Here is an 8,646-nt window from a genome sequence, read left to right on the forward strand (position 1 = left end):
TGATAATAAAAATAATAATTTTATATATAATATAAAAGTACGGTTCAGTAAACATGCATCGTCACAACGACACATCGTACATAATATACGTTGTACCTACTTTATGTACATGTGAAATTATGAGGGCGAAAAAAGTACACGCACACACATCTCGCCGCGTGTAAACACACAAATTCGTTATTATCGAGTTTGTCGTCGGCGCCGAAGTGTGACGTCAGGTCATATTGTTGTGTTTTCATGTGGGTGGATGGGCGGGTCGTAGGTTGCCACCTGTTCAAGAGAAACGGTATAGTTGCAGCCCGAACGTTCAGCCGAGAATTCGCCACTTGTTGGATTTTTCTGTGGACCGTGCAATCGTAATCGCAAGTAAGTCTTAAGTTTTTTTACTCCATTATATATAAATTTTTTTTTTTACTTTTATTCAATGGTTGGACAATTACATTAATATAATATTATATAAGAGTACATAACAATACAATGGTTTAATTTATATCTGCTAATACAGTCAGTTTAAATTTCAGTAGTGAGCTATAGCGTGAAAAAAATTGTTATAGGTACACAATAAAAATACTAAAATAACAATCAAGTAAAAGTATAAATTTTCCTTTTATTAAATAATTTTAATAATTTTAATAAGATTTATGTATTTAAAAGCTACAAATATTCATAGTATAAATAAATTAGTACAGTTGTACTGATAAATACATTTTTATTTTACCTAATAAAATTATAAAATTGATTTTAGTATAAAATAAAGATTTTATTTGAAGCCTTTTCGATGTTTAATGAATAAATATATTTTTTTATTGAATATAATTATAGAAAATTGATTTTTAGTATAAAATAAAGATTTTATTTGAAGCCTTTTCGATGTTTAATGAATAAATGCAATACATTAAACTATAGTTTTGTACAATTTTAGTTTTATATCTTGTATGGATTCTGTGGAAACATAAATTAAAAATAAAATTAATCCCATGCCGAAAAAATATGTATATAATATGCGCTTTAGAATATGAGATCTCAGAAGCCAAAAACTCATTTTCTCCAATTAATTGTTTTTATAATTTACACATATTGATATCATTGCCATTTTAATAATCGACAAATTATAAAAATTATTTATGGATATTTTTAGGTACATTAATAAGTAACTGTTTCTCAATTCCAAGTCGGAATGATTACAAAATAAAATATAAATTGAGTTTGGAAAATTATCCATTCGTTACTATGAATAATATGTAAATTGTTTTTGTCAAACGGCGCCATTAGTATGTAAAAGCCGTATTAAATGTATTTAAGTTCACAATTGAATAATTTAAATTTATATTATTTTTCTTCATGAAACTAAAATTATATTTATGTATTATTTAAAATAAAATACATGAGTGGTTTTGCAAGTTATTTTAAAATTTAACTTAAATTAGTAAATTAAGGTCTTCTTGTTTAAGTATTAAATGTCAAATATACATTTAATCGAGTTGCTCTGTTTATAAGAATTTGTTTTTTTAAAATAATTGCGTACTCCTATTTCGTCTCATTTAAATGTGATAATAATATTTCTTTTGCATTTGGATTCTAGAGTTAGTTTCTCAGCAATAAAGAAATATTATACGAATTTTTTTTTTATTTAAGTAATATTCTTTCTTTTGACTTTGCCACAATTTTCGCGAAAATCAAATAATATCATTCTGCTGGCCTTTGAAATTAAATATTTTAACTCAATTGACTACTCAGAGTCAGACTGTCGCGTATAATAATGTTAAAAATGATAAAAAAAAATGCCTAAAGGGAGTGGATATTCCATAGCTTAAGCGTGTTGTATTACACGTAAATAAAGATACCATTTATAACCCCTGGGTAGATTAAAGCTACAGTTAATCCTTAGTCGGGCATTGGTGTCATCATTTTTACGCTGTCCCAGCACAAGGGAAATAATATATTAAAATGTTACGTTTGTGATATATTCTAACATCATTGAGTTGATTATCATATGAATAAACAATTTACATTATTATCAAAACAAAATAATAGCATATTATAATAATATGTGTATTGTAAATTGTATAACACTATAATGTTTATAATACAAATACATTGGATAAATTAAAGTTTTAATTCAAAAATAATAAACACATTAGAGTAATCTATGATGACATGTCTAGAGAGGAGCCGAATGACTTGGGCTTAATTAATTCGTTTTATAAACACGTTATTGCATATTAAACTTAATAATTTCACGTACAAACTTCCCGCATTTATTAATTATTTTTGTTATGAATTTCTGATGTCTTATCCCATATCCCCTGAGGCTAGAGATACGTTTCTTTACGTGAGAGGAATTGTAAAAAAAACGGTTTTTTTATATAAAATAATTTATGTCTGGATAACTGTGTTGCTGCCAGAGTACGAGAATTAATTACATTTTGGTGAGCTTTTAATAATCACTGCTAAATCCAAAACCCTACAGTGCACAACTGAAATGCTCGTCTGGTATTTTTTTAAATCAAGTTATTTTGGACTTAATTAAATACACCTGCCCAGATGAGGTTGTTTTTAATCTCAACATTTAAATTATTCTCCCCCCTTTCGAAGAACTATATAATTTATATTAAACAATTTCCTGCTGCGTATATATAATATTATATACAACACTTTAATGTATATATTTTTCGAACTGATGGAGTAGATATTTGTATCCTTGCTGAAAAGTACATTTTAACGATTTTATCATTAGAGCGTTCAGCATTTCATCGGTCGAACAAACGTTTTAAGCATTAGCATATACATGTATAATATTTTTTCGTCGACTTTTCATATTGACAATATAATTATTATTGTGATAGTGTGTTATTTATACTAGAAAATATTGTGACTTTTATTAAAAATAAAAAATAAGACTGGAAAAAATAGCACTGCCGTGACGTATAATATCCGGTTTAAGCTTCTTCCTAATACAAAAAAAACCATTTTGAAGAGTTAACGTCCCATAAAAGTTGTTTTATATTTTTAATGCTGTTTTATATGTCTAAAAATGTTCAGATTTTCTTACGTTGAAAATTATAACAAAATTATATCACTTGAACAAACAATATAGCCGTTGTTTATTGTTTTATTTTGTATACCTATTTGGTATACAGCCAAGGCAATTGAAAATTGAAATGTAGCTTTACGCAATAGCTTATAATATAATTAGCCAATATTGAATATTTTGATGTTTGATACATAAAAATTGAATTTCAAAAATGTAAATAATTAGAAAAAAGTATTTAAAGTTTAGATAAGTGGAGCGTATAATGGCACGTATAATGGCCTACCACCCAAAAATAATTAATCTTCGAAATTCTATTTTTATACAAACAACTCTTAGAAAAATATTCTGTTTTAATATGAAATTAAAAATGAATGTTGTCAAAAAAAATGAAAACTGAATAATGATATAATAATTAATAAAATACTAAAAAAAATAAATTGTTGTAAATAATGTTTTTTTGCGTGATGTATTAAAATTATGTAAAATTAGTGTTCAGTGTTTAAATTGTCATCCAGTATAGGTCTTAATTAGTAACTATGCCTGTAGGTTATAGTATACAACAATTTAATAACACTTATAATAACAATACATTACATTACATATTCAATTATCAATAATAATAATCACTAAATCAAAATTATAAGCTTTATGCGTCTATTAAAGATAACTATGTAATTAAAAAAAGGATTAAATAATTATACCTAGTTTATATAAATAATTTTGAGTAATAAGCTGCAAAATATTTAAATTTTAAAAAAAAAACATGTTCCTTATCTTACCTATATTATATTACTTAATTAAATTATTTAATCAATTAGTCTGCAAATTGTCTACTTTTATTATTATGTGATTGATGGTATATAGTTTAATTAGTTAAACATTTTGTTACACAATATGGAATACAGAAGAGAAATGTTGTCTATATTTTATAAAAAATTAAAAAGAGAAAAGTGAGGTTACTAGCTCTTCTGTACATAATTTTGAAGTACCTTTTTCAAACAAACGTCGACACTATTTTTTTTTATAAATGTATGGCCTGATGCTTCTTTTCTAGTATAAAGGAAATCTGTTTAGCATAATATGTAATATGATTAAAAACTTGAAATTTATTGGATAGACATTCAAAAGTATAGCCTAAATAACTTTAGAAATGTCGCATTTGCGTAGGAAATGCAAATCGAAAGGTACATTGGAAATTTTAATATCAATATTGTAAAAATTATAATCAGTTAGATACATCACGAAATATTGTTTATATAGAATCTAAATAAACATAAAACATTATAAATTATTGTTTTTTAGTTGTAATTTGTCCATTCGACGTGTTAATAAATAATATGTTAGGTATGTTATAATGCTTTGAGATAAGATTATATGAAATTATACCATTAATAGTATAACAGAATAAGTACCTACCTACCTACTTATCTTATATAGTTATATAATAAGACTATATTAATTGAGACGTTAAAGATCTTAAATTGTGGCTTGATACATCTTTAGTTATATATCTATACTCTGGGATGGATGGTAATCGAATAAACATTTAGGGTATAATCAAAATTCAAAACCATTATAAATATATAAATATAATAAATTGGAAGGCCAGTGGGGAACAGCTAATTTAATTAAATGAGATCATTTATCGGATCTCTAATATTGTGCTACCTAATATATAGTTACCTACCTATAATATATGTTAAACAATTAAACATAAAAATAAAAATAAAAGCTACTCAATCTATCTTAACAATATAGGCATAGTTAATCCGTTTAAACACTTTAAATATCAATGACGTTTTCTATTGTAAATATTCCTCAAACTAAGGATTTTATATTTATATTGCTCTAATGATAGGTAGACAATTAAATTATTTTTAACAAATATAATAATTATTTTTTAGATAACTATATAGACTGCCTCTTGTAATATGTAGGTATACAGTCATTCTGGAAATAATGAACGATCTGAACGGATTTGATTTCCAAACCAAAATATATTCAATATGATCACTTATGTATTATGTAATATGGTCACTGACCAAAAATGTTGAAAAATGTGGAACCTAAAAGATTTAGATACATGGATTGCACTCTTATTTATAGGGTTATAACTTATATGGAGAAAATGTATCACTAGAATAAGAAAGTTGTTACACCAACATTGTGTTAAGCTCTAAGTGCTTATAGATTAAAGTATAAGAAAAGCACATCAACCGAGGCTCTTGAGAAATGTTTCATAAGTTTTATAAACTAGGACCCCCTCTCGAACTAGGAAATTTTACAAGAAATCTCATGAATCCAATTGATAAAACTATAGTAAGAAAACAAATTATGTAGGATATAAGGAATGTTGAATGTAGTTATGTAATACTTGTATTGTCTTAGGTATTTGCTATTGGATACGAATAACATGAATTTTAAATTACTTAATAGTCAATCACAATCCAATTATATAGTTTTAACTTAAAAACTTTACTGGAATTCCATCAGTTATAAGATCGTTGTCAATAATATAACACTTATAGAATACAACGGTTAAAATTAGAGTTTCTCACGTTTAAATTAAACAATTTCTCGTTTTAAGATATTATAATATTCTACGCTTAATATTATTATTCTGAGTAATGCGTAATACTATAAATATTTAAAGTACAACACTGTTTGCATAATATACAAGCATACAACCAATACCTAACCGGTATAGGTGTACCGATATAATAAATTATTTGTAGGTATGCCGTAACAATATTGTAAAAAGTATTTACCTCAAAATATAAAATTAAAAATACGGGGCCGAATAGTATATTATAACAGTTTAACACATTGAGTGCCAGGCCAAAAATGACAAAACTGACCATTCTGACCGGGACATTTGTTTTATAATGTGTTTATCATATAAATGTGTATCATTATCAATACACACGGCACAAATAAACATATTAGTTGTGTATTGAAATTGATACACGTGGCACTCAAATTGTTAAGGTACCTACCTATAATATTATTATATGATAAAGGTACGTTATTTCATACGAAAATATAAACTCCACACGATACATCACGAATATGATGATAGCAATATAATATTATGTCGAAATTGTGTGATGGTGAAATTTGTTTCGTGCTCAGTGTAAACATGCAAAGTTTACACACATCGTGGTATTGCCGCTAATTCGAATACACGGACTGAGGATTTTAAACTTAAAATTATTGACCCAGTTTAATTCAAACTTTCAAACTGTTCAAAACGAATACCAATTGGATTCAACCTGGATGCCATAATCTGCATCATATAACATTCGGTGAAACCCGTAACTCGTACAGTCGTACTGTGTATCTAGCCTTAAATAATAATCAATAGATTATTCTAAAATCAATATTATAAAGATATTATAACTTGATATTTTAACTACATTCGTTGTTTCAAAATGTTTAACGTTTTTAAAAATATCTTTTTTTATGTACCTACCTATACCTACTTGGAAATCAATACAAAACAAAAATTTAAAAAATATTTAATATTTTTATTGTTATCATTTTTAAGGTTTTATTTTTTTTTTTTTGATGACAAAGCATACATTTTTTATTTCATATTCCAACGCAGAATTAGATAGAGGTAAAGATACCTATACGACTTAAACAATCTAAATATAAGGATTTCAAACAGGTATATGCAATTTGAGAAAAAGAGTGGATTTGCACAAAGTAGGTAGTAGTCCTCGGCTCTGCTAGTCCAACCGTTAAATACTTATAAGTTATAATTAATTATTCAGATAGGTACTTGTTTAAAAGTCATGTTTCATGCATCAAAAATTACAAAAATATATTTTCACTTCGGAGTAGGTATGAAATTAAAATTGTAAGGTTTTCATTATAAATGGTAAAAAGCTTAATAATAAAAAATATAATTTTTTAAAAAATGTTCTTTCAAGATGAATTCATATTATATAAGAAAAACATTAATATTTTTTGAAATAATGAGTGTCTCGAGTCAAAATAATAAATCTGTATGTATATGAATTCACGGGACAACCCTTCGAATTTTAAAATAAATCTAAATATTATTTTATTTTATCCTTGTTCATTATTGTTGTACAAACTACAAAAAGGGTACCTAGGTAGCTACCATGTTTTCTTATTTTCATGTGTCTATAATTCTATATACAAAAATTTAATATAATGTTGTAATTATTATTTTCACCGTCGTTACAAAGGAAAATATAATTAAAAAAAAAAACTAGAAACATAAATCGTATTCCACACACAACCAGTGTCTTGCTGCATAATTAACTATTAAGTACAATATAATATAATATAATAAATATATGTATACATGACGATGAGCTTCAAGATTATTGACGTATTGTTGCTATCAACTTCTCTCTCTTTCTAGTGGTTGTTTCAACACCAGTTTTTCATTTATTCGTGTACCGTGGCTTCCCTCCCACAACAATACAACCGTCCGTTAAACCCGCGACCCTTTGTATACAACGGTCTTTTAGCGTTTAGGAGCTTAAAAAGCCTTTCTCATTTATCTCGGCGGGTAATAATAGTGGAAACTGATGTTATGTCGCGCTGCGTGTGTAGGAGTAGGACAGCGGGTTACCGTGGCAACCAGATTTTCCACTATAAACGCCACCGTAGATGGTTATTATTATTATTATTATTATTATTATGACGTTTTATACTTGATCCCGACGTTGACCATGCACGTGTCCAAGAAAGCATCAAAACAGTTTCGAATCAACTGAAAGATTACGACTTAACAATAGATATTTTCATTAGGTACTTATTGAAATATAATGACAATGTCTTTACTCTTTATCTTATATTTTCGTTTACAAATAACCAGATAATCAGTATAGTTGTTGTTTATAGTACGAGTGTTACCGCTGTGACTCATCGTTAATTTTTCTCGAATTAATATATTTCGAATTTTAAAAAGGTGGGTAAGTGGATGTCGCTCTGCTGTACAGTAGGTTAGAAGTGGGTCACTGTATAATGGATGGTATTAAATTTGAATTCAATGATATAATATCATTGTATAAGAAAAACGATTCTGAGCGAAGACGGTATGTCAGTCTAGGTATAAGACATAATATTATATTATAGTCTATAGTATTTTAAAAAAATTGATCTATAATAGGTACATATAATAAATTCCAAATTAATCATATCATAATATCTATTAGGTACTTATAACGCGATATACATCAACAAAAAACCATGGTACTATCATAGATATATAATAGTATACTTTAGAAGTTTCAAGTACCCGCACGAATAATATTATACAATCACAACAAAATAACTAAAATAGTTATCCTAGGTTTTTAATATGTAATTTCGTCCAAATTTGTACTTAAAATGACTATAAAAATAAACTGGGTAAATGTATTTTTTAGATTTTTTGGTAACAGAATTAATAACTTACGTGGAATCTTGTTTTAAATTTTCAATTCTTAGATACAAAAATTGAACATTTTATAAATTTTTAACTACAAAATAATTTTTCAAATTAAAATTTGATAAATTTTGTCAAAATTTGATCTTTAAATGCTTATAAAAAAAAATTGTGCCTATGTATCTTAAATATTTTCAACTGATAT

At 26.3% G+C, this 8,646-nt stretch overlaps 1 protein-coding gene across 1 annotated transcript in view; it reads left to right on the top strand.

The window, feature by feature from the left end:
- The first annotated feature begins 217 nt into the window (after window positions 1-217).
- Window positions 218-8,646, top strand: part of LOC100158851 (protein dimmed-like) — a 42,525-nt gene continuing 34,096 nt past the window's right edge. The window contains exon 1 of the mRNA XM_001944652.5: window positions 218-366. The gene's annotated coding sequence lies outside the window, so the exon portion shown is untranslated. The remainder of the gene's footprint in view (window positions 367-8,646) is intronic.

The sequence above is a fragment of the Acyrthosiphon pisum genome, chromosome A3 (assembly GCF_005508785.2).
Source record: "Acyrthosiphon pisum isolate AL4f chromosome A3, pea_aphid_22Mar2018_4r6ur, whole genome shotgun sequence".
NCBI lineage: Eukaryota > Metazoa > Arthropoda > Insecta > Hemiptera > Aphididae > Acyrthosiphon > Acyrthosiphon pisum.